This window comes from Dipteris shenzhenensis, chromosome 27, assembly GCF_047967505.1.
Source record: "Dipteris shenzhenensis isolate YYH24624 ecotype China chromosome 27, Dip_SZ_1.0, whole genome shotgun sequence".
NCBI classification, from domain to species: Eukaryota; Viridiplantae; Streptophyta; class Polypodiopsida; order Gleicheniales; family Dipteridaceae; genus Dipteris; species Dipteris shenzhenensis.
The window spans coordinates 18,016,120-18,043,689 of record NC_141622.1 but is presented as its reverse complement, the minus strand read 5'-3'; the positions used below and the strand labels follow the sequence as shown (position 1 = coordinate 18,043,689).

General features: G+C 42.7%; 1 pseudogene; it reads left to right on the top strand.

The window, feature by feature from the left end:
- Positions 1 to 5,665: 5,665 nt before the first annotated feature.
- On the top strand, positions 5,666 to 7,113 carry LOC147883968 (glucan endo-1,3-alpha-glucosidase agn1-like; annotated as a pseudogene).
- The last annotated feature ends 20,457 nt before the right edge of the window (positions 7,114 to 27,570 follow it).

Genomic DNA, 27,570 nt, shown 5'->3' with positions numbered 1-27,570 from the left:
CAAGTGTATATGCTGCTCATGTTGTCACAATAAATGACAACTGGCCCATCTGTAGACTGACACATATCATAGAGTAGCTTATGCAACCAAGCTACCTCACATGCAGCCATTGCTGCACCCCTATACTCAGCCTCTGTGCTCGACAAGGCAACTATAGGCTGTTTCTTACGGCTCCAAGTGACTGCAGCACTCCCAAAAGAGAACACATATCCACTGGTAGATCGTCTATCAGAAATACTACCAGCCCAATTAGCATCAGTGTATCCATGCAACTGTATCTGAACCCCAGCCTCATAAAATAGTCCATACTGCAATGTGGACTTCACATACCTGAGTATGCATCTAGCCGCATCCAAATGCGGTTTCCTTGGAGCCTGCATAAATTGACTTACCAATCCAACAGCATAGCTTAGATCTGGCCTGGTAATAGTCATATAAATCAAACTTCCTACTATGCGTCTATACATAGTAGGGTCTTCCAAAAGCTCACTTGCATCTGTGCTCAGCTTCACATTCTGCTCCAAAGGAACTGAAATAGGCTTACAGCCTGTCATCCCATATTTGGACAGCATGTCCAATCCATACTGCCTCTGCAAGAGCTGTATCCCACTTGGTGATCTAATCACCTCAATGCCCAAGAAATAACGCAGCTCTCCCAAATCCTTCATCTCAAACTTCTGCCTCAATAGCATTTTCACATGAAGGATATCTTCATCACTATCACCTGTGATGATCAAATCATCAACATAAATGACCAGCAGCATAATCCCTTTCTCTGTTTTTCTCACATAGAGTGAGAAATCTGCCTTGGAAATCTAAAAGCCAATAGTGACAAGATACTGTCCTATCTTGTCAGACCATGCTCTAGGTGCTTGCTTCAAGCCATACAAGGCTTTCTTCAACCTGCAAACAAACTCAGGATGAATAGCATGAACATAACCTGCTGGCTACTCCATAAAGACCTCTTCTTGCAAATCACCATGCAAGAAGGCATTCTTTACATCCATATGTAATCCATTAGAAAAAATCAGAGCTCATTTTGGGGCCTTTTATCCCAAAAGGAAAATAGCGCTCCACCAATCAAAGGAGAATTTTGGTCACTAGACTTTGCTACATTAAATGCTTATTTTTGGAAGCCTTTCAGTTGTTATTCTAGCCTTGTAAGAGAGAAGACATTGCCCAATACCTGGGTTAGACCCTCTCATGGCTACCATATTGAATATAGATAAGTTCAATGGAAAGGGCTTCCACACATGGTAGATGAAGGTGAAATTTGCATTGATGAGGGAAAACCTCTGGGGACTTGTCAAACCGACTTCAACTTCTTCTTCTATAGCCTCCAATGCTGGAGAATCCTCAGCTTCGACACGCTCGGCAAGGGATCCCACTAGAGAGGAGAAAGCATATGGTATCATTGCTCTTGCTTTAGGAGATGATTATATTCATCACATCTCTGACTTAGAGTCTCCTTCAGAAGCTTGGCAAAAGCTTGACATGATTTTTGGTGCTAGCTCTCACATCTCTAAATTACCACTTAAAATGTCTTTCTTTGAATTGAAGATGGTTAGTGGCACTCCTTTGGCAACCCATGTCAATTACATGCGGAGTCTTATGACTCAACTTGCTTCTATCAACTCTCCTATCACTACAGATATGGCAGTGTTGCTTAAGAGTATGCCTGAAGATTATGATCATATTGTTACCACTTTGAAAAATCTTCCTAATCCTAATCTTGAAGGTATTATCTCTGCTCTCCAAGAAGAAGAAAGGCACATGGAGCTCAAGAAAGGCAATGACACAGCTTATGCTATAAAAATCCAGAAGGGCAAGTTTACACCTTACAATCATTGTGGAAAGACAAATCACCTTTTAAAGGACTGCTTCAAAATCAATCCATGCAAACACTGTGGCAAAAACAATCATCATGAGAAGTTTTGCAGAGCCAAAGCAAAGACAGAAAATGCCAATCTACTTTCAGTTGATGTGCCTCCACAAGATGAGGCATCCTTTGAAGATTATGCATTTTAAATCATCTCTATGTATGCTCCAGATCTCTCTTTTGATGTTGAGTCAAGGTACTCAGCCTGGATAGTCCTCCAAAATGAATGAAATAAACTATTGTGTTTTGTGTGTTTTGTAAACACCTCTGGTCACCTTATGATGTAGGCCATGTGTATGTGTTTTGCTCCATGGTACCTCCTGCAGACATTGTGTGCATGTACATGCAGGGGAGATAACCATTGGAAGGTCTTTTTGTATCCCTTTTTGTTTACCTTACACCCATGGGAACCCTTGCTAGCTTGAGATCCTAGCCATTGATAGATCCATGACCACCATGAGATGGCATGAGACACCTTGTGCTAGCTGTATCCTTGACATAGTCTGAGGCATTCACTTGAGGGGGGGTTTGTTGGGATACCTCAAGGTGTATGCCTCAGGCACACCTTGGTTTCTATGTGTGAGTGCTAGAGGCACAGTTAGGTGCCCATAAGCACAGTTAGGTGGTGGAAAGCCACATAGGATGATTGAGAGAATTTAGGAGCAGATTGAGGAGATGATTGTGGAGCTCTGAAGTCATGAGTGATGTCAGTGAGCATGTAAGAGGTGCCTACATAAGGACCTCACTCTTCTTCATTCTATAATGCAAGTATTCTGAATTTGTGTCCACTCTACTCTTTCCTTTCAGTTTACCAACATAGGCTAGGCTAGATCTAGAACCTAAAGCTTTGATACCATTTGTAGAATCCCATAGGATAGAATAGATGCATCTTGAAAGAGGTGTGAGAGCACAATGAAATCTCTATTATGATTGTGAGAGAGAGGACTCTCTCTTATAGAAAAGGGGAGAAGGTAATACCTTCCCTACATAGTGGCAATCAGTCCCTACATCAGTGGGAATCAATCCCTACATCAGTAGGATTCCCTTTGTCTTACATCATCACTTAGGTCACACACTAGACACATCATAGCACTTGATGTGCCTTTACAACACACACACAAACACACATGTGACTCCCCTAGATGCACATATGCACCATAGAGCAAGCCCTTGATCATACTTACCCCAACACCCTCTCCCTCTCTCTTCCCTCTTCTTCATCTTTCCCATCTCTCTCTCTCTTCCCTCTTCTTTTTCTCCTCTCTCCCTGTCTCTTCTTCTCTCTTCTCCTTCTTCTTCTCCTTCCCCTTGTTTTCCTCATTTTTCTCTCCCTTACCCTTCAAAACACAAAATCCCATGACCGCAGGCATGCACCTCTGCAAAAAAAAATATTGCACGGCTGCGGCCATGCGAGATGGCATATTGGGAATGGCTTAAGGGAAGAGGGTACTATGGGGCCATTGCTATGGCTATGGCCTCCTTCCCCTCTCCCCTTTCCCCTCTCTCTCACCCCCCTCTTTCTCTACCCTCCTCTCCCTGCTCATAGGTGCAGGCATGGCCACACACCCCTCCTCCCCCCCCCTCCCCTCCCCTCTTCCTTCCTCAGCTCCCCCTTTAGTTACCCTCTCCTCCCCATCTCTCTTCCTCACCCCTCCCCTCCCCTTCCCTTCCTCCTCTCCCCCTTTTCTCCCCTTCCACCTTCACCCTCCCCTTTGCTTCTCTTCTCCCTTCCTTCTCCTACCCCTCCCCTGCCCTTCTCTTCCCCCTGCCCTTCCCTTCTCCTCTCTCTCTCTCTCTCTCTCTCTCTCTCTCTCTCTCTCTCTCTCTCTCTCTCTCTCTCTCCCCCCCCCCCTTCCCTTCCCTCTCCCCTTCTCTTTCCCCTTCCTTTTCCCCTTCCTTTCCCTCCCTCTCTTACCCCCCTCCCTTTCTCTCTCTTTCCCCTCCCTCCTCTCCGTCAGTAGTTGGACCATGAATACCACACCGACAAGAATGAACTAAAAGCCCTACGGGGCATTTTCGTGCCACGTGGTAAAGTGAAGTACACCCATCCCCCCATATGTACCAGTGGACGTCCATGGATATGCAATGTGGGCAAAATGCACTCGTCTCATCATATGTACCATGGCCTTCCATTGATGAACCAAAGGCATGTTTGTGCTATGCGTGCATGTGCAGCATCCTTTGATGCCATATCTTCCAAAAGGTTAGAGTTTTGAAACTCTCAAAAGGTGTTTATCAATACTGTCACGATATCTTGAAGATTTTACATACATACATATATATTTATTTTTATTAATTTAAATTGTTAATAAGTTAAGAAAAAGTTAAGATTTTAAAGGAAAATTCTTTAAAATAAAAATGTATCCTAGAGTAAGATGCGAGTGATATTTTTTCAATTTCAGTTCAAAAGGATTATGTGAGTAAATAAAATTTTTATGTATATAGTGCATAAAATACCATTTTGATTTGGAAAGGATCATTTCAAAATGTAAACTTTTCATTTGGGAAGGATTTTTAGGATTAGTCCAAAGATAGACATTAGAGTAAACTTTTGATTCTCGAATAATATGTTCATAAAGTAGACTTTCCATTTGGGAAGGATTTTTAGGATTAGTCCAAAACTAGACATATGACTCCAAAATTAATGAAATATGTGTTGAAATAGAAGAAACTCACACAAGTTTTGAAATCGATCCCCCAAACCATTCCAAAAGTATTGTCTCTAACAAGTCAATACTGAGCCAGCACTAAGAAATCAAACGATAAAAGCATTACTTAACAACTTAACACTATAGTCCATCCTTATAAAATAATCAATAGACAGACATGATTGCCATCTTGAAAGACCTTCCAAATATTAATGAAAACTAGAGAATCTGTCGAGCCATCACAAATTAGAGATCGATCGAACAAATAACAATGTATAAATGTTTTTGTGGTAGATGACGACAAAAAACTGCCATTTGACCACAAAATGATGAATTCTCATCATTGAAGACTTGCAAGCTGGGTGCAAGTCCACGACTAGGAGAGAGAAGGTAGCAGAGAGGAGAATCCAATGAGGCAAGGAGAAGGATAAGGTAAGGTAGAGATAGCCATCCAAGAGAAGTAGCAAAGAGAGGAGCTGCCAATTGAGAGAAGAAGAAGACAAAATGCTTAAAGAAAAGTTGCATAAACTAACCCTAACCCCCAAAAAATTTACATAAACTAACCCTAACCCCCCAAAATTTTGACTCTAATAAATCACTAACACAACACTAAACCAACATTAAATATCTCTAAACTAACTTAAGCAAAGTAGGCTTGACTTTCTGAGCTAGCTTTTCAATATCTTCTTGAGTCTAGACTAAAGAACACATCCACAAGCAACAACATCTTCTCCACTGTGGACTAATGAGCACATCCACAAGCAACACATCCAAGGGACCTTTTTGTAGGGCCAAAAACTCTAGAAACTTTGAATTGAAAAATATCAAATGACTAGTGAGTAGCAAATCATTGAAGAAGCTCGTTTTTTCAAAAGAAGGGTCAAGGGTTTTCAAAAGAATAGTATGTTCAAGGGTTGTTGGGCATGTTTGAAAGTGTAAGACGTGAGATGTTTGTCGTACGTCGAAATAGGGATTGACGAAGAAGTAACGGTGGGAATGACACGGATATATCCGTTGAAAGACGTGAACCGTTTGTCCTACGTTCACATAGAATACACATGGGATTGACCGAGCAAAAACGGTAGAAATGAAACACATTTTATAAGGTCACTTGGCTTCCCTATAAAATGAGCACGAAGTACCGGAATGTCACTTCTGTTCTGAAAATCATGGCTTTGTTGTTTCGTAATGGTGTGGCTATCCTCTTCATCCTGCTTTCCCTCTTCTCCTACGTTCCTCGCTCCTTTGCCCAATCACGTATGGTTTTCGCCCACTACTTGCTCTACTCCTACCTCTACAGTGATGATGTCGCAGGCTTCACCAAAGAGATTCAGCTCGCGCAACAGTATGGTATCGATGGCTTTGCCCTCGATACGCCCATCTGGAATCCTACCCTCCAAGCCCGAGCGGATAATCTCTACCAAGCTGCCGCAAATCTCAACTTCAAGATCTTCTTCTCTCCAGACTACAACGCTTACGACTGGTCAAATGGTAACTTCCTCAGTCTTGACAATTTGGTGACCATGCTCACCCGCTATGCAAACTATTCCAGCCAATTGACGTACCAAGGCAAGCAATTCCTCTCCAATTTCAATGGAAGTTTGATAACGTTTTCACCCTACACTGATCCTCTCAGCACTTGGCGTGACGGCGTGCTAGCCCCTGCCGGAGGCAACATTTTCTTCGTGCCCTGCTTCTTGGTTGCAAACGTTCCGGCAGCAGACATTACAAATACTATCAACCAGTTCGATTCTATATTGAATGGCTTGCTTGCTTGGGATGCTTCCGCCTGGCCGTATGTAGACGGAACTCTCTGAGGCTGCCGACAACAATTATTTAGCAGCCTGCAGAAATGCAGGGAAGGTGTACATGGCGAGTGTGAGCCCGTGGTTTTTCCGTTCTGATGGGATCAGAGGAAACTACGCAGGGGACGGGTTATGGAGGCAACACTGGGAAAGTCTCATTGCTTTACAGCCTGACTTTGTAGAGATCTTGACATGGAACGACTGGGCCGAAAGGACTTACGTGGTTTCTGTGTCTGCCGATAATACTCCGATTGGTGCCTATCCGGGTGAAAACAACGATGTGGGATTCACTCACTTGGCCTATCTGGATCTGGCGGGGCGCTACTACATTCCATGGTACAAGACGGGCCAGCAACCAACGATTGATTCTACAAGCAAGGAAGCGTTATACATCTTCTACTACACGCAGACCAAGGTGGGCTCGTCGGTGCCCAACTCGGGAGAGCTGGAAGACAAGGTGTATGCGACGGTGCTACTGTTTGAGCCAGCGGATGTGATTCTGACCTCGGGGGGGCAAACCCAGACGTTCAGCAATCTGCAAGCGGGGTTACAGAACGTGAGCATGGCGTTCTCGGCCGGGCAACAGAGCGCTGAGCTGGTTCGGAATGGCGTGACGGTGCTATCGATCACAGGGGCTCTCTCTGTCTCCGCCACGCCCTCCTCCGGAACCTCCGCAGACTTCAACGTCTACTCTGCTTTCAACTCTACGTCCTGATCTCATCGCGATCTCATGCTCTACAACAGAGCACGTGATTGTAAAAGAAAGCTCACATGAGAAAATGTTTACACGATTGCATCTGATTTAATTGTGTATTGTTGCTTTGTATTATCCTTTCAAACATTCTTCTCTTATGTTCTGATATTTCTCATGTGATTTCTTGTACAATCGTGAGCTCTCTAATAACCCCAAATATTGTGGCTAAGGGTCAAATCCTCACTCACCAACTGTTCAAAATGAATTAACAAATGCAATGGTTTGAACAATCTCCCTACAAATGTCAAAATGCAATGGTTTGAACAATCTCCCTCAATAAGTGCAACGGTTTGAACTATCTCCCTACCAATATCAAAATGATTAGAGTTCTCCCTTTCTTCTTTGTTCTTTTCCTTTTTTTGTTCTCTCTCTCAAATTTTCAAAATAAATAATAATTGCAATGGTCTGATTAATCTCCCTACAAGTGTGCAAATTTGTGTACGTCTCTCTTTCTCCTTTTCCTTTCTTTCCCTTTTTAATTTGCATGCGATCTTTCTCTAGTCAACTCGTTCCTTTCTCCACTTTATTTTTTTGTCGCATTGCCTTTACATCTTCTCTTGCTTTTCATCTGATCAAAGTTCACCTCTCACCAACTCATCTATGACAAAGGCATCTCCAAGCCCCCTTCTACCCCTATGATGAATTTTCTGTTGCAACCTCAATGCCCCTTGCTCCACCAGCCATATCCATGACCATGGGAGTTGTAGGATGGAGAGCCAAGGGAAACGGGTTGTCCTTGACTTCTCTCTGCCAGTGGTGCCTTGAAAGAAGCAGTTCTTTTGATAACCCCACCAGTGCCTTGAAAGAAGTTGCTATGACGAAGGTAATTCCTTGAAAGACTTGAAAGAAAAACCTCATGACCAACCATGTTGCAAGATGGGAAGCAAGGGATATGGGTCGCCATTATTCCATGAGGTATTGGGAGAGAACTCAACTTGGTGTTGAGCCTCTCGTAATTGCACACAACCTTCCGCACTGGGGAAGGAACTCAACTTGGTGATCAGCTCTAACACATTGAGAGCATGCATCAGTGTGCTAGAGCTCACCACCATATTGAGTTCCTTGTCCGCTATCAAATGTTGTGCTCGATTGAGCTCACCTCCAAGTTAAGTTCCCTTTTCTAGTGCCTTGACTTCTGAAGTTGCTATGAAAAAGGTTATTTCAATTATAAGGTGCTCGCATTGTCCCCTGCATACGATGAGTTCCCAGAAAGTGCTAACATGGGCAAAAAGTGACACCTAGTCTTGCCACAGTGGTGGTGTTGCAAGTGCTTAAAGAAGTGTCACAAAAACAAGCGCTAGCATCTTTGCATGAAATCTGTTTTGTTAAATGTTTGCTTCAAATGTAATTTATTTTGTTTCAATTTCGATGTAATATTATTATCGCAAAAACTATCAGATGTAATTTCTTTTGTTTCAATTTCAATGTAGTAGGTACCATTATCACCAAAACTATTGTTGGTTGTTACTTCGGTAGTGAAAGTGGCTCTAATGAAGAACAAATGGCATATTTGTGCCCTCGTTTACATTTTATTGCAACCATAGGGATTGTTGCACAAGAAATTATTTGAAAAAACTATTCTTACTGTAGTGAAAATGGTTCCAATAACCAGCGCGGTGCTTTAGAACTATGATAACTCCAATAACCAACGTGTGGGTTGAATAGGCAAACTATACTAAATTGTAAATGTCTACATTTTCCTTAGCTTGGAACTAAAATAGCTCCAAGGACATGTGCGATGGTTGAGAAATTATTGCACAAGTAGTAATATGACTAAAATATCTATAAAATAACATTATTTTCCTTGGTTTAGAACTAAAATAGCTCCAACATCCAGCGCGGTGGTTGCAGATATGGACCTTGAGGGGTCCTGTTAGAGATTAACATGCCACGATGGTCTGCCATGGTGGTCTTCATGCCAACATGGTGGTCTCTCCATGCCAACACCATTGCTTGAACCAAGACGGTGATCTGCACAGCAAAAGATTGTGTTGTGCAACAATAGATGGTGAAGCTGTGTAATGATAGTTGTCAAGGCAAAAGTTTTGTGATGTTGTCAGGCCAACATGGTTGTGTTCAAACCAGCACGGTGGTCAGTGCAGCAAAAGATTGTGTTGCACAGTGATAGATGGCGAAGCTATGCAAGCAAACCTGGTAAGGCAAAGGCTACGTGATGTAGTCAGGCTAGAGGTAGAGTGACAATCTCTGTGCTCATGAGTAAATGCATATAGTACCATGTGTCGAGCTCTGCGCTATTGACCATGATAAGACTGTGTCTCATTATTACGCCAGTGCAAGTTCATGATGTCGGGAAAATTTTCGGTGATCAGAGCGCAGGTCCGCCTAAAATCGAAATGGCCTCGAAAATAGGTCTGCGATTAGCTACACCCAAGCAAACATTGACCCTATTCTCTTTAGTTGGTATTAGAGCAACTTTGAAGATGGAATTGAAACACAAGTCTGTGAAATTGGTCATGTTTAATGGCAACAATTTCCCTGCATGCTAGCTCAGAATGAGACTCTAGTCTTTATCAGATTTAAAAAGGTTTATGGCCAATTGTGTTAGGAATAGAGGAGGAGACGAGTGAATCTGACAAGCCAAAAGAAACATGGGATAGTCAAAATCAAAAGGTGCTTGGGATCATCGGTTAAGCTCTAGGTGCAAGGTAATATCATCATCTTGACTAGACAGCCAATGTAGCAGAGAATTAGCTTGCAATCAAAACATTGTTCGAGTCACACCTCAAAAATTTGAAGGTGATTCTAAAACAAGAGTTTTTCAATCTGAAGATGAGATACACCTCTTCTCTCAGTGAACATTTGAGTCGCATGCGATCTATCTTGAACTAGCTACTTGACCTAAAGGTGAAGGGTGATGATGACGAAATCAAAGTAGTTCTCCTTCCGAGTCTTCCACCTATATATCTAGCACAGTCAAAGTATTGTGTGTGAATTGTGAGCTATCTTTGAATGAAATGATTGCCACCCTCCTAGACAATCAGAGACAATAGAAGATGGATGAGCCCTATGATATGGAACATGCCTACATCGCCAAGGTACCTATTAGAACAAATAAAGCAATGAAAAAAGACAACCACCCACCCAACTGAGTTCCAGTGCAATTATTGTGGCAAACCTGAAGACTACTACTACCAAAAACATGAAGATATAGAGAAACATGATCGGGATGCAACCAAGATGAAGGAGGAGGTGCATGCAGTAGGCACATCGCAAGTCTATGTGAAGTAAGTGACTGTGATTGTGACTACGATGGTTTCGCCTTCTGAGCAGAGATTGCACATTATAATAAGGTTTAAAAAACCCATTAGGGTTGAGACCAGTAGTTGAGTGTCATATTGTGTGTTTAGTCATGTTGATTATACAATATTTTTGCTTCCTTAGTTTTGGTTAGCTATGGGTTTATCAGATTAGTGCACCTTGGAGAATTCTTCACTTTGCTTTGTGAAGAATCATTTGGTGGCTATTTATGTATTCAGACTTTTGTCTTGTGTACAAGAGTCTTGGTTTTGGCTCCTTGTGAGTTTGTCGACAGCAGAGCTTTACACAGTTGATTTTGGATCACACATCCTCAGTTTGAGGGGGGTGCTGAGGATAGTAAGCTATGGTTGGGTATAGTAGATAGGAGGTACAACTATCACCTTGCATGCATCATACTTTGCATGGTAACATGGGTGATTTGGTGCATATGTTTGAGGAGATAAGCATCCCTCTTGTTTTGCCTCTAGCCTTGTAGATGCCCCATGATCCATGGCGTGAATCTTTGTAGCTTGGCAACCTTTCACCTCTTGAAATATGGCTTGTTGCTTATCGGTTGAGAGGCAGGTTAGTCCACAATGTAGTACTTTACTTAGTTGATGGAATAAAGTTTCTGCTCATTGTCCTTGCAACTCTTAATTTCTTTTGGTTCTCCTTATTATTGCATGCAATAGATTAAATATTTATTCTCTTCACCATGCCTACCATGGTAGTTACACGCAACAACCAATGCTTACAAATGCACATTAGTCTATTCAAGAAAACTAATACTTAATTTCAAAATCATTTCCAAAATACATTTATATGGAATCAATATGTGAGTGTCTATGGAATCAAATGTGATTGCCAAGGTTGGGATTGAACTTCAAACACCTTTCATTTTTTAGCACACATTTTAAAGGTGACTCAAATGCTTATTCATACATGTACACAGATTACCAAGACACATGAACCAAAAAAAATTCTAAGAATGAAATGGATTTTATTCCAAAATTCTTGTACCAAAGGTGGTGTACAAGTTCTCCAACTACCCAAAGGTAAATACAAGTCATAGCCATAATATTGTCACTCGTTTTTTAAGTAGTTGGGCCTCAACTACTAGAATTCTTGAGAAAATTCTAAGAGTTGGTGATTGATTGAGAAAAAGTGAGCCAAAACTGATTGTGCATCAATAAGTAGGTAACCTTGAACTTCAAGCAGTACAAAAACCACATTTTTTCATGATGAGTAGACTTTTGAGTATGGGAAATAATCTAGAAACAATACAATTAGAATATAATATCTCCGCAATCAACAATATTAGGAAGATCATTATCCTCAATGGATCAAGGAGGAGGGCCAATGGAAGTCTTAAGATTGTTGATATGGAAAGCATTAGGGTGTAAGCATGTTTAGGTGGTACATTAGCAAACACTTTTTGCACTAGTTGCAAGATTGTCTTGCTACCACAATTACTAAGTGGTAGTTAGACCCTATTTGAATGAAACTCACACGGCGCTCCTGTACCCAAGCATTTGATGGTCGTTTCTGCTCCTCCCTCTGCAAGGCTGCCAACTGCCGATACCAACCTCCCGCCTGAGTACCTCACCTCACCGAGCACTAGCAACGGAGTGATAAAAGTCGCTGATACTGGCAAGTGCTGAGGCCACATGTGAAGGACCGGCCACCCCCCCGTACATGTGAGAAACCCAGATATCCAAGACTGCCTCTGTGAGAGTCTCATCCGTGTATAAGGCATCGGGGATCCTGATACTGTGAGACCGTCCTCACTCCAACTGTTGCAATAATGTCTAAACTCTAACTATTGTCGCATTTTCCTTTTGCTTGCCAGATGCAAGATTAATTGAGTACATGTAAGATTAGTTGCATTTGCATCAGATTAATTGACATTTCACGTGTTTTTTTTTCCATTGTGCCTTTGATTAGATGAATGGGTGGCATCCTCCTATGTGGCATTTGAGAGGAAAATAGTCTTATGCATGACTAAATCCCAAGCACATGAGGCTTATAACCTCTACAATAGTGGCAAGGTGCATGACTCCTTTGCAAGGATGATTTCATAGCCCATGATTCATTAACTTACTTTGAGGCTGTTCCTAAGAGAGGGAGCAAGGTAAAGTGTAGGACAATGAGGACAGAGTATTAGCTCAAGTTCTAGAATTTGTTTATGTTTGTGTACCAGGAAACTCTTGTAAATTATGTCTTGGAGGTCACAAAATCATATATAAGGGGGTTCCTTTATGAACATTGAAAGGGGCCAATTGATTGGGTAGTTTATTTGTGAAAATAGAACCCGACAAGTTGATGTTAAAGTGATATAGGTGGGCAACATGTCCAAGTAGAGGATACACACCATAGGGTCTAATTTGCAAAGGTCAAAGAAAAAAATGTTTGCTCTAGCTCGTGCTTCATTCCATGTTACGCCCCATGGGGAATGGTTCGCCACTTATTATGACAGTGGAAATACAGGTTGTGTGTAGAGGTATAAAGACTATCACCCTTATCACAAGTGCTGCTCAAAGCATTCACTTCCTCTATCTTGACATTGCATTTCACTTCCTTTTTGTTGTCCTCTTTGTGCTCTTTGCCTTTGCCTTTGGCCTTCTGCTATTTGAAACAATCTTTCTTCAGGTGACCTTTCTTGCCACATATCACCCTAGACTGAGATCTTCCCCTCATGGTGAGGGCACTTGCACTTTTGTTTCCTGCATTATTCTTTATATTAACCTCCTCTGTTAGAAGGCTACTCTCCATGTTTGCACATGTAAGCCCACCTGCGCGTGCAAAATTACTAATGGCTATCCTGAATGTATCCCAACTCTCAGGCAAAGTGACAAGAAGAAACATTGCCTTGAGAGTTGACTGAAAATAGTATTGAACTCATTTAGATGATTGGACATCGCAGTACCCTCATCCATGTGTAAGTCAATGAGTTTCTTCAGCCAATAGACTTGAGAAGCAGCACTTTGCTTCTCATAGAGATCATGCAACTTATCCCATACTCCAAATGCACCACCTTTAGTGTCCTTCACATTGAGGTACACAGATTTGGAAAGTGTGACAATAATTGTGGACCATGCAAGCTCATCTATCTCTAACCATTCATCATCATTCAAGAGCTCTTGCTTAACGACCTTGCATCTAATGGACTTGTTTTGCTTTTTCTGTACAAGCACATTATAAATTTGTTCTTTCCAATACAAGAAATTGGTGCCATCCGATTTCTCTATATTGAAGAGGGCATTCTCTAATGAACTAGACATCTCAATGGATCTAGATGCAATCCAAAATGCCAACTGTAGTGGCCAACCAAGTAGCAAAAATTTTGTTGTCTGCAGCAACTTTGTACATCATATATCTTTTGACCCTTAACTCAGATGCAAAAAGTGTTAACTGAAAAGTTGTAGATAATTAACAGATCTAAAACTATCCAGTTTAGTGCAGATCCCAAATCCTTACAGATTTTCATCTGTTCACATTTGAAAAAACAGCCTGTTGCTAACTTACAAGTTTTGATAGTATTGTACACATCATAACTATTGATGCATACTCCAGATGGAAAAGATTCCAAAAGACAAATTGAATTCTATCCAGAGGTGTCTGACTTCTCAACTCACAACAAAACCCAATTCCGCACCACGAATATTTAATCCCAAAAATGATTATTCTGTCATAAAAAACAGCATCAATTTTTCAATAACCTGTCAGTCAAGAATATCAATCATTTTCTCGTGGGCTTCAAAGCATAGCCAAATGGCATTTGAGAAAATCTGATTTCTGAGAAAAAGACTTGCATATACTATGGCATCCAAAGCATAAACGGCTTTTTGGAAATTGCATGCCAGAGAATAAAAAATGCCTTTCAAGTGTCCCCAAAATGCATCTACTGTATGTATATGGTCTCACTATATTGGCATTCAAGTGAACATCAAAGTGTATGCATTTGCCACTCACTTATGCATCCAAGATGCATCACCAATGGCATATACCAAGTGACATTTACTACATCATTTTGCCAAAATGCATCAACTTGCCAAAATGTTGATGTAACATATTTAAAAATAGGGACATTGTGGCATTTGTGCCCAAGTAAGCTCCTCTTTCCATGATCCACTTACCTTTCTTTTTTGAAGTTTGCAAATCCCACCATTGGGTGGTTGAGGCATGGTTGATGTGTGCCTTAAGCACTTGGCAAAGGGAAATTGAGGTCTTCTTGCAGGAATATTTCCCATCAACATGTATGCATTTGCCACTTTTCAAGTATCAAAAACTATGTCAAAAAATGGCATTAACCTCTTTCCCCAAATGCATTGTGTATGGGAAATATTCCAAGTGCTTAAGGCACACATCAACCACCTTGAAGGAATATTTCCCATCAACATGTATGCATTTGCCACTTTCCAAGTATCAAAAACTGTGTCAAAAAATGGCATTAACCTCTTGCCCCAAATGCATTCATTGTGTAGGGGAAATATTCCTACAAGAAGACCTCAATTTCCCTCTACCAAGTGCTTAAGGCACACATCAACCACCCACTGGTGGGATTTGCCAACTTCCAAAAAGAAAGGCAAGTGGATGGTGGAAGGAGGAGCTTTCTTGGGCACAAATGCCATGTTGTCCCTATTTTTGAACATCATTATCTTTGCAACAAAAGACTAAATGCCAAAGCTATAAACAGCAAAGTTGTACCTTCTAGGAAGCTCTACAACCTCTTAGTTAACTACAGGTCCAAAATCCTTACGGATTCACTGGTATTCACACTTGAAAATGGCCTCCTGCTTACTTTTTTAGAATGTCAAGGGACTTGGAAAATTTTTGGATCAAGCTGTACACTCAAAGCTTTTCTGCCTTCACGAGCTCCCTCTCGCCACCTTCAAGATCCCCTAAGCTTCTAGAGCTCCTTCTCAACTTTGTTGTGTTACCCAGGTATAGACAGATGCTCCTCCAATGTTGTTTCCCTGGAACAAGCTCCTTCAATCTTCCTCACACAATTGTATAACAAACGAGCTACTGCATAGTCTTGGGAAAGCTGTTGCACTGATCATCAAGCCACCCTTGTCATCTTGCAAATGACAGGCTTGTGAATTTGTTACTGCTTTCTCTAGTTAACAAAATGTATAAATTCCCCATAATGGAATGAAGCCCATACTCTTTGGGGCATTGTGTTGAGTTCTACTTTGGTGTTCCACGCAATTGTCTCCAAGTGTCAATGCTCCCTTGCACTCCAATTCTAAAAGCATGTCCTAACCTTGCCTCCTAATCCCCTCTCCTCCAACCTTGCAACTCCTTCTCTCCCTCTACTCTAACCTTGCACCTCCTCCTCTCCCTCTTCTCCTCCCTTCTCCTCTCTTTCCCCCACCCCCATGCTACTACACCTTCTTCCTTTCCCACTCCTATGCTCCCAATTACACCTTACTCTCTTAGTCTAGTTCCTTGACCCTTGACCTCCATGATCTACAAGGGAGACGAACTCTACTATGAACCTTGGATCCTCCTTCTAACCCTTAAACTCATTCTGAACCCTAAAGCTCCTTCTAAACCTCGGAACCTCTTCTAAACCATGGAACCTCTTTTGAACCTTGGAACCCCTTCTAAACCTTGAACCTTCCTCTAACCCTTAAACTCTTTCTAAACCTTTCAACCCCCAATGGAGGTGAAAGCCTTCATTACCTCAATCATGATGAAACTTGTTCCTTGCATACAAACATATGTGATGTTTGCTTACCACACTTAAGCCTACCTCTCTCACCGGAATATGACCCAAGATCCTAAGCTACACTTATATTGCAAACGATGATATCGAAATATATGTAGGTGACAAGAAGCCTCAAAACCTTGCATACCTAGAACTCCTTGCTCTTCCTGTGGAAGCAGTGGGAAAGAGCCAACATTTGGTACCGTTGCCGTGGAGACTAGCATCTCAAGTAACATGTAGACATATGCAAGTATGTGTAAAGAACAAATTACCATGAACTATCACAAACATATCACTCAAGGGCTAGGAGAGTTTTTTAAAAACCCCAACTCTAGCAAAAAAAATCAACCCCAAGTATCAACCTTGGGTTACTACTTAATAAATTTTTTATTTCTAAAAAAGAAGCCACTTAAAGAACAAATCAGGCTATCTAATGGACACCTTGATGTGTAGAGCTCAAAATTTTAAACATTTCTCCTTTTCACTGAAGAGCGATCTGGGCTAACCATGAAAAGTTATAGCACGGGAAGGTTCTAGGGTTTAACCCTAACCCTAAACCCCTCCCATCTCCATTCCTATAAAGACCCACTCCACCCCCTCATTCTTTTTCTTCCACATCTAGCCTCCAACGTCTTCCGCATTTCGAGCTCTACGCAAGACCTTCCTGCCTCCTCCCTGCCTCTCCATCCACCACCATCCTACTTCCATCCTCATCATTGAGTTGCTTCAAGCCCTTCTCGCAATGATAACCTAGCATCCACCCATCGTCCATTCGTCCTCAAAAATCTTGTTACATCGACAAAGAATCAGGAGAGCATTGTAGGTGATCATCTCCTCCTCTCTTTGAATTTCCCATCAAGTCCCCCCCCCCCTTTCCCTCCACCACACCGCTCCCCCAGCTCCCTCCACACCTCCCATCCCCTCTCCACCCTTCACCTCTGTCAATCGGAGGCAACCGCCGACCCCCCTCTCCCTTTTTTTAAAAAATCCTAACCCTAACCCTAACCCACCCACTAACCTAGGTTAGGTTAGGGTAGTTTAGTTAGGGTCATTAGGTTAGTTTAACTACATGTAGGTTAGGTTACTTGAAGCTCGGTTAAGTTAACTATAGTTTGATTAGTTTAACCACAGTTAGGTTAGCGTAACTAGTTCTCGATTAGGTTAAGTAAACTGACTAGTTAGGTTAGTGACTACTAGCAGTTAGACCAACTGACTTACTTAGGGGAACTGCCATACTTAGTTAGGTCAACTAGATTGGGTCAGTTAGGCCAACTGAACTGGGTCAATTAGGATACCTTAGTTAGACTTTAAGTCCATTTACATCCAATTTTAAAGGCAAAGACACCCAAAAAAGCCATATTTTGCACCTACTTTAACTCCTCGTAACTCACTCATTGGGTGGCCAAACTGGACCCCGTTTGAAACAAGATTTCACACTCAAAACCACCATGCTATGGGAAATTTTTCCAACCCATTACACACCATTTCATAATCCCTATAAATCGTTCATTTGCGCCCCTATATGGGCTCCTTTTCGCACTAATTTGCTTATAGCTTTCAGTTGTGACCTTCAATTAACGATTCATCTACACCGAAAAATTCCCACACTCAAAAGGGACAATCCTAGGCACAATTATAACATGATAGTTGTTGTCTCTATGCCAACATGGACTTAGGTAGCTCAGAATGTGTGTGTAGAGTAGCGGCAAAGCTCCGCTTGTACTTGCATAAGGTTAGGAATAATCTCTCTTACGAATCCTCAAAATGCATCTCCAATATGCAAGTTCTACATGCAACTCTTACATGGATGTTCTACATGCAAATCCTTTCCTACATGCATGTTCTACATGTGAGTTCTATATGCAACTCCTACATGCAACATGCAACTCCTAGATGCAACTTCTAGATGCAAGTTCTACATGTAGAGAGAGAATATCTTATAATTCCTAAATGCAAAGAGAGAAGATCTCCAACTTGTATAAATACCCCATAATGGAATGAAGCCCACACTCTTTGGGGCATTGTGTTGAGTTCTACTTTGGTATTCCAAGCAATTGTCTCCAAGTGTCCATGCTTCCTTACACTCCACGTCCAAAAGTATGTCCTAACCTTGCAACTCCTCCTCTCCTCTCCTCCAACCTTGCAACCCATCCTCTCCTCCTCCTCCTCCTCCTCCTCCTCCTCCCTCTGGTCCTCCCTCCTCCTCCCTCCTCCTTCTCCCTTCTCCACCCTCTCCTCCTCCCTTCTACTCTTACACCTTCTTCCTCTCCCACTCCTATGCTCCCCCTAAATCTTTAGTCCCTCAACCATTGACCTCCATGATTTACTATGAGGGACACGAGTTCTCCGCCATGTACTCTACCCTGAACCTTGGATCCTCCTTCTAAACCCTGAACCTCTTCTAAACCCTTGAACCTCCCTCTAAATCTTGGAACCTCCTTTTGAATCTTGAACCTTCCTCTAACCCTTAAACTCCTCCTAAACCCTTCAATCCCCAATGAAGGTGAAAGAGTTCCTTACCCCAATCATGATGATGCATGTTCCTTTCACACATGCTTGCACTGTGTTTGCTTAACATAATTAAGCCTACGTCTCTCATCGGAATACGACCCGAGGTCCTAAGCTACACTTATACTACAAACTATGACATCGATATATCTATAGGTGACAAAAAGCCTCAGAACCCTTCATACTGAGAATACCCTGCTCTTCTTGCAAAAGCCGTGAGAAAGAGACAAGATTTGGTATCGTTACCAAGGAAAATAGCATCTCAAGTAACAAGTAAACATATGCAAGTATGTGTAAAAAACAAACTCCCACAAACTTTCATAGACGTACAACTCAAGGGCAAGGAGAGTCAAAAAATTTTCCAACTCTAGCCAAACATATCAACCCCAAGCATCAACCTTAGGTTACTACCTTAAAAAATTTTCTTTATTTTTGAAAAATAAGCCACTTGAAGAACAAATCAAGCTAGGTAATGGAAATTAATGCATAGAGCTCACAATTTCAAACATTTTACCTTTTTACAGAAGAGCGATCCGAGCTAACCATGACAAGTTATGGCCCGGGAAGAGTTTAGGGTTTGACCCTAAACCCTAAACCCATTCCTATAAAAATGCACTCCACCCCCTCATTCTTCTTCTTCCACATCTAGCCTCCATCCTCTTCCCCATTTCGAGCCCTACACAAGATGCTCCTCTCTCTCCATTGACCACCACCCTACTCCTATCCTCATTGGTGAGTTATTTTGAGCCCTTCTCATAGTGATAACCTAGCCATTAACCCACCGTCCATTCACCCTCAACAATTCTGTTAGATCAAGAAGGACTTGGGAGAGCGTTGTAGGTGATCATCTCCTCCTCCCTTTGAATTTTTGTCAAAGTTCTTCGTCCGTCAAGATTCCACCTCCACCACCCCTCCTCCCCCTTCCACCACCACCAGCCCCCTCCCTCTCCCTCTCACCCCCCCACTGCCCCCCCCCCTCCACCACACCTCCACCTCCACACCCCCCCTCCCTCCACCTCCACCTCCCCCCCCCCTCCTCCACCACCCACCCATCCCTCCTCCACCACCCACCCATACCTCCTCCACCCCTCCTCCACCCCCCCCTCCACCACCCGACCCCCCCCCTCCTTCCCCCCCCCTCCCCCTCCTCCACTGTCACGGTGGTCAAGAATTCTCATTTTTTTTTTTAAAACACTCAAAACACCCAATCCCCTCTTTCCCCATCAAGACAACGAGAGAACCCCCTGGTTCCCAATGATATGGCCTAGCTCCGAAATGGTAATGTGGCACCAACTACTCGACTCATCCACAAACCTCTACTTCCATCGCATTACTAAACCAAGTGTCGAAATGCCTAAGGCATCGATCTAACAAGGGCATAACCTAACTACTAGCATGACTTAACCGAACTAGGCACCGCTTACGGACTTAAACTACATGCTACTAACCGGACTAGACTCTTCTAGTCACTTGATTAAACTAACTGTCCAAAACATAACCGAACCTCGCGAGCGACTCATCCTCGACTCTGGTCGACTCTGGTCTGGTTCTCAAAGCCACACGGTGCAAAAGGGTTGGCCCGCACTGCCATTGCGGGCCCATAGATCCACTAGAATATTTTGCTCGAGATTCTCTATGCATCACATTGAACTCGCCCAAGGGTCAAACCCCCAACCACTCTCCTCACAAACCTGTCACCTTACCACTAGACCCTCTCACAACGTGTTGACTAGGGTTCTAGTGGTTCTTTATATAGTTATCTTGGGCACCCTGTCCACTATAAAAGAGCTCAGCCATGTGGGCATCAAAGCTTCCTTTTTGGAGGGTCCAAATACTTACTTGCCTCGAAGGGAGTCGATTGATCGGGTGGAGATTCTCAAATCAGCGCACTAACCAAGCCCGCAGGCATCACTGTGGGTGATCCCATTTTTGTTCCATAGGGAGATAACCAGTTTTCCACTTTGCCATCTAGATGATGTGGCTCTATCCATCAAGCCACATGGTGTGCTTCGATGACACGCAAGCTTCACCGGTCCTCTGACCCATCTACATTGATTTGAGATCCAACCGCCAGGCTCCACGTGGTGACATGACATCCGACCAACCATAAGGGTCAAACCTAGTCAGCCAACCCACCTAGCCTCGTCTAGCTCAATGTTAACTAAATGGTAGGTCTAGTCAATTGAGGAAGAATGGTCATCTGACACGTGCTCGAGTTGTCCATCATTCTAACTAAAGACTACCTCACTTACTACACCTCCAACTGTTTAACTAGGTGCTAACTAACTCTTCTGGTTTGATGCTCACAACCAACTAACACTGCACATCACTTAGCATAACTAGCCATGATTATTGTTACCCCATGCTACTTCAACGATCAAACAGATAACCTTCGCACTCCATTAGCCACACAGATGCACATAACAATGACACAAGGTAAGGGAAGAGAACATCCTTTGGGAATATTAAGGTGGACGAGCCATCCATAGTATAAACACTCGCAGCGCACACACACACCCATTAGGGAAAACTCTCCCATCCATGGCTCATGCACTTATAGGCAAGCAAAAGCTCCTTCCATTGGCTCTCTTCATGGACATGCCGTTATTATGGTCTCTCGCCTTGTTTGACTCAATGTCTTCACAGTCCATCGGGAGTCCAGCTCTTCTGCAATTTTATCGATTGCTAAGCCATGTCTGATAATTTGTCGATCCGGTCTGCCAACCCCTTCGTCTTCTGTGCCTCGACCTTTAAAGGTTGGCTTGGTCAAGTCCCATTGGACTTGGGTCAAAGTTCGCATGCTCTCCCTTGTCCACATGGTGCTCCCCGATTGGCTGTTTCACTGTGTCGCATCCGATTGAGAACTGTTAGATGGCGATGAGGTGTTCACCATCCATAGCTCCCACCATCGATTCATGGCATGTAGTCTATGGTGGAGGTGCTCATGGTCCAAGGGGCACCTATCGCATGGGGAACTCACCCAAGATCTCCTTCATGGGCCGCATGCATGCCTCTCCATGGGTGCTTCATTTAAGCCCAAGATCTTGCACATCCCACTGTCCAATACTATCCATGGTCCTACTGAAAACACATGGCATCAGCACCCACGTGGGTTGAATAGGCCACTTGGGTCTCTTGGAGGTGAGTTGTCACATCAAGGGTTGCTGTCGGGCTATCTATTCACCACTGAGGTGGCACTGCTACACCACGTGACTGCTAGAGCGAAGGGTTCGGGACCTAAAGGGGTTCGTCCAGGTGGTTGGCACACCATGTGTCTCCTATGCATCCAGTCATAGTGGGGTAGAAGGCTAAGGTGTCGAGAGGGGAGTGGTCCCTTGGTGGTCCCTTGGTGGATCAGGGATCCCTTGTAGATGGTTGGTCACCATCACTGCCCCCCCTCGATTTCCATCCCCCGCCAACTTTAGGAAAGGGATGCATGGCATTATAAGTGATCATTTGCTCTTGAAATCTCAAGAGTGATGTGGCACTCTGCCACTAGTTGGAGCTGTTCGGTTGGGACCTCCATTTGCAAAGAAATATTTGGTTGGCACCGAATTGATTCGACCTATCCCAGTGGGCGAGGATACTCTCTAGCTCTTGGATTCTCCACGATCCATGACCAAGGTGGGTCCGCATGTCTTTCGAGACCTCTAGGGATCTGTGTCTACATGGACACTTTTCAGCATCAACATGTGGAACACCAGGTGCACGTGGTGGTGCTGGGGCAACTTGAGCTCGTATGCCAAGGTGCCGATCCACCATTGGATTTGAAACGGGCCATCGTATCATCGAGCTAACCTATCAGTGATTTTGCTAGGGTAAGTGAATTGGTCAGAGTTAATTTTAAGGTAGAATTTGACTCCTTCTGGAAACTCCACGTGGTGCTTCTTGTCGTAATGCTTCTTCATTTTGCACCCACACCTTCTCCAAATGTCATTGGGAAACTGCCAACCATGCCACCCACTGCTCATTGAAGGAGTCGCCTGTCGGTGATATGCCTGCCTTGCTAACCAAGGCAACCGCATCTCCTAGAGCTAGGGGCTGATAACCATATGCAAGCTCAAATGGCAAAAAGCCGATAGTAGAATGCCAAGCATTATAGCAGAATATAGTTGCTCAACTATATCTATGTACACCGCCCAGTCAGCTTGGTCGCCTTGTACGAAGTGGCGTAGATAGTCTTCCAGGATCTGGTTGATCCTTTTGGTCTAGCCATTAGCTTGCTAATGGTAGGAGTTGGTGAAGGATAGAATGGTGCCACATATGGCAAATAACATCTGCTAGAAGGATCTGGTGAAGTGACCATCCCTGTTAGAGATAATTTCATGCGGTAAGCCATGCAGCTTCACCACATGCCTTAAGAACAGTCAAGCTATCATCAGGGCATTGCACGGGACCATGTAGGGGATAAAGTGGGCATATTTCGTTAGTCTGCAAATAACCACCAAGATGCCAGTGTGTGAAGAGAGTGGGAGAGAAAGAAGGAGTCTCACTTGCAGCTTTCTCACATACACAATGGGGGAATACACACAAAGGTGGAGGCTGAAAACCATTTTCCTCTTCTTAGTTGTGAAAGCCAAAAGAACTCTAAGTACAAAAAAATAGATGAAACCTATATGTGGGTCTCAAACCAAACTCAGCTAACTAAGGTGGCATCCTAACTGAGCCACTAACTAGAGTACATAAAGATAGCGGTCATCCAACTATTATTCATGAGCAGTGTACCAACTGCATCTGCAGCTAACAAGTTGGTGATATAAATGCACAACGGTCAACCTGGCATATCACAGTGGAGCTCGATATCTCAACACTCCCCCTCGAGCTCAATCCCAATTCTTGCACACCAAGTAGGTCTTTGAACTTGCACAGCTTCCTACGCCCAATGGCTTCGTGAATATGTCAACTACTTGATCCTCTGTGCTGACATAAACTAGATCAATAAAACCTACTAGAACCTTCTCCCACACATAGTGATAATGCACCTCAATGTGCTTTGTTCTAGCATGATAGACTGGGTTATTTACCAAGTGTGTACTGCTCATGTTGTCACAATAAATGACAACTGGCCCATCTGTAGACTGATGCATATCATAAAGTAGCTTATGCAACCAGGCTACCTCACATGCAGCCATTGTTGCACCCCTGTACTTAGCCTCTATGATCGACAAGGCAATTGTAGGCTGTTTCTTGCTGCTTCAAGTGACTGCAGCACTTGTAAAAGAGAACACAATATCCACTGGTAGATTGTCTATCAGAAATACTACCAGCCTAATTAGCATCAGTGTATCCATGCAACTGTATCTGAACCCCAGTCTCATAAAATAGTCCATACTGCAATGTGGACTTCACATACCTCGGTATGCATCTAGCCGCATCCAAATGTGGTTTCATTGGAGCCTGCATAAACTGACTTACCAAACCAACAGCATAGCTCCTGGTAATAGTCATATAAATCAAACTTCCTACTATGCGTTTGTACATAGTAGGTCTTCCAGAAGCTCACCTGCATCTGTGCTCAGCTTCACATTCTACTCTAAAGGAACTTACAGCTTGTCATCCCATATTTGGACAGCATGCCCAGTCCATATTGCCTCTGCAAGAGCCATATCCCACTTGTGGATCTACTCACCTCAATGCCCAAGAAGTAATGCAGCTCTCCCAAATCCTTCATCTCAAACTTCTGCTTCAATATAGCATTTTCACATGAAGGATATCTTCATCATTATCACTTGTGATGATCAAATCATCAACATAAATGAAAAGCAACATAATACCTTTCTCTGTTTTTCTCACATAAAGTGAGAAATTTGCCTTGGAAATCTAAAAGCCAATAGTGACAAGATACTGTCCTATCTTGTCAGACCATGCTCTGGGTACTTGCTTCAAGCCACACAAGGCTTTCTTCAACCTGCAAACAAACTCAAGATGAACAGCATGAACATAACCTGGTGGCTGCTCCATATAGACCTCTTCTTGCAAATCACCATGCAAGAAGGCATTATTTACATCCATATGATGTAAAGACCATCCCTTGGATGCAGCCATATCAATGACTGCTCTTATCGTTGCGATCCTTGCAATCGGACTGAATGTTTCTTCATAATCAATGCCATATGTCTGTACATACCCCTTGACAACTAATCTTGCCTTGTATCTATTCACAGAACCATCTGCATTGTGCTTCACCTTATAAACCCACTTGTAGCCAATTACATTCTTGTCTTTAGGCAAAGGCATCAATTCCCATGTAGCATTTGCTTCCAAGGCATCCATTTCTTCATCCATGGCTTTCTTTTGCCATGGCTTACTCAAAAGAAGTGGGTTCTGGTTCATGTATCACTTTGACCATATAGGCATAGTGAATGGCTGTAAATCCATCATATTTCAACCTATTTATAGGATACCTAGCTCTGGTAGACCTGGACAAAATAGGCTCACTACCAGGTGCTCTCAAAACATCCCTTGTAACAATAAAAGGAATACCCAACTCATCATCAAGGCTCTATTCTGAGCCACTGGATTCACCATCCACATAAGAGTGACCTACATTCACATCAACCATGGGCTGATCTACTTTCTCTTTTTCCCTTCGTGATACTTGCATACCACTATCTGCATTGCTTTGAGGAGATCCTCCTGTTCTCAATCTGCCTTTGTCCATGGCGAAGTATGTGAACCACTGCTAGAGGACACTATAGGTCCACTAATATTTTGTGATTGCTGATGTGAATTTTGTGCAGTATTACCATTTTCTGCATCTACATCATCAATCACATTTACCGGTTTATACCAGCAGCAACAACATCTCTGCTCACTGTAAACTTACGAGTAGAAGTGTTATAGCATCTATACCCTTTTTGCTGTAGAGAATAACCAATAATGATGCACTTCTTAGCTTTTGCATCCAACTTGGATCTCAACTCATTTGGCACATGAACATAGGCAATGCAACCAAAAACTTTCCGATGAGAAATATCTGGTTTCCTACCAGTATACTTCTCCTTTGGCATCATGCCATGTATTGCTGCAGTGGGAGTCCTGTTCATTATGTAGACTACTATAGCAACTGCTTTAGCCCAATAATAATCTGGCAGGTCTTTTTCGTTGAGCATGGCATGAGATACCTCTCCAATATCCATGTATTTCCTTTTTGCAAGTCCATTTTGCTGTGGGGTATGACTGCATGAATATTGCTGCTTTATGCTGTGCTCCTGCAGGAAACTTGCAAACTCATTTGAGAGGTACTCTCCCCTTCCATCTGACCTTAGGCATTTTATTTGCAGGCCTATTTCTTTTTCAACCATAGCTTTAAAAGCTTTGAAATGCCCAAACACTTCACTTTTCTTTTTCATAAAATACACCCAAACTTTTCTGCTGTAGTCATCAATAAAAGTGACAAAATAATGATAGCCTCCAATAGATGCAGCTTTAGTAGTCCAGACATCAAAGTGGATTAATTCCAATGGCGTGTTACTCTCTTGAACATGTCTAGGAAATGGTTTCCTTGTTTTCCAAATTGATAGGCTTCACATACCTTATGCATTTCTGCAATCTTGAACTTAGGCAATCCTGCAACAATATTTTGGGCTTGCATTAATTTAAGTCGCTGTACATTAACATGACCAATGCGTTTATGCCAGATATCAATATCTGCAACTACATCGGTCCCATGTGCAAACATTGCTGCACTCAATTGAGACATGTCCGCATCCAACGTAAACATCTTGCCCTTCTTCTTCCCTTTTGCTATCAAGCGACCTTTATTTTTCATATCCTCAATGAAGCATCCATGAGGATTAAATTTGACCCACAAGCCCTGCTCAACCATTTAACCAATAGAAACCAGGTTCTTGGTGATATTCGGGACATGAAATACATCACACAGGTATTTCTTTTTTCCATCTTGCATAGACAAAGAAATTTTACCAATTTGCACAATAGGATGTGCAATATCATCACCAGTCTCCACAAATCCTGGTCTTTCCATTTTCCTTGCATCCTGCATCCATTCTACATGACTTGTCATGTGGTTTGACACACCTGAGTCAACATGTGTGTCATTGATGCTCATATTTTCTCTCTGCACATTATTCAACTCCTACTTGAGCTGCATTTTCCTGGCTTGTGTATTTGTGCTATACATTTTTTTCAAAGTATCCCACACCTGCTTCGGCGTGCTTGCATCTTGAATATGCACAATCATAGAATCTGAAATACTGATAAACAGTCAGTACATAACTTTTCTAGCTCTCTCATGCCAACCTTTAAATGCCTGCAACTCTTGCTGATTGGGAACATTAGGAATAACTGGTTCTTGTTCAGCTCCAGTAATGAACTCCCAATATCCTTTTCCCTTAAGGAAATTCATCATTCTAAACTTCCATGCTTGGAAGTTGTTCTTGTCAAGCTTTTCAATGACAATCTGTGAAAGAGCATCAGACGCCATTACAAAACACTGCAAAATATTCTGTCTTGAGTGCCTGCAAAAAAATTTCGCCACCAAAACAGGCCCTGAAATGGCCTTGAATCAAAAAAATAATTTCAGTAGGGGCTTTGCCTTCTCTCATAGCATATACTGCCCTTTTGCCACACTGCGAAGGGCATCCCAATCTGAGACAGTGCACTCTTGCACTTTCTGGCTGTGCTACCTGTAGAGATTTGCTCCCAAACTCGAAAAAAAAAGGAAAGCAACACTAATCCTCTTACTAGGACACCGCGAACTTGGTTTGCTTTCTTGAGCTCCTTACCACGAACTGAGCTCTGATACCATGTGAAGAGAGTGGGAGAGAGGGAAGGAGTCTCACTTGCAGCTTTCTCACATACACAATGGGGGAATATACAAGAAGGTGGATGCTGAAAATAGTTTTCCTCTTCTTAGTTGTGAAAGCCAAAAGAACTCTAAGTACAAAAGAATAGGTGAACCCTATATGTGGGTCTCAAACCAAACTCATCTAACTAAGGTGGCATACTAACTGAGCCACTAACTAGAGTACATTAAGATAGTT